This window comes from Rhinopithecus bieti, unplaced genomic scaffold (assembly GCF_001698545.2).
Source record: "Rhinopithecus bieti isolate Rb0 unplaced genomic scaffold, ASM169854v2 scaffold_39768, whole genome shotgun sequence".
Lineage (NCBI taxonomy): Eukaryota > Metazoa > Chordata > Mammalia > Primates > Cercopithecidae > Rhinopithecus > Rhinopithecus bieti.
The window spans coordinates 295,431-295,815 of NW_016816278.1; positions in this window are offsets into that span (position 1 = coordinate 295,431).

A 385-nucleotide genomic window follows, 5' to 3' on the forward strand; every position below is an offset into this window, starting at 1 on the left:
AAAACAGCCTTTGTATTTTTCGTCCATTGCTTTCAAATTAGGATAGTCAAGGGGATCTCACTGTTCTGTCCAGTGGTGACATTTGCTAGAAGAACAAATGATTGTTGAAGAGCTCCTAAACCAATTGGACAGCCTAAAGATAATTAGCCTCTTTGAACTAACCATATGTCATAACAACTCTGCACTTTGTCAAAAGACCCACAATCAATGGTCAGATCAAAATGCATATTCCCATAGTACACAAGAAAAAGAAAGATGTGGATGCTTTTGGCTAAAAAATAGTTTACTATTTTCTGATTACAAAAAAATTATCCACAAAATAATAAACATATGAGTACAAAAAGAAAAGTATCCATAATCTTATCATCCAAAGGCGACCTTATTA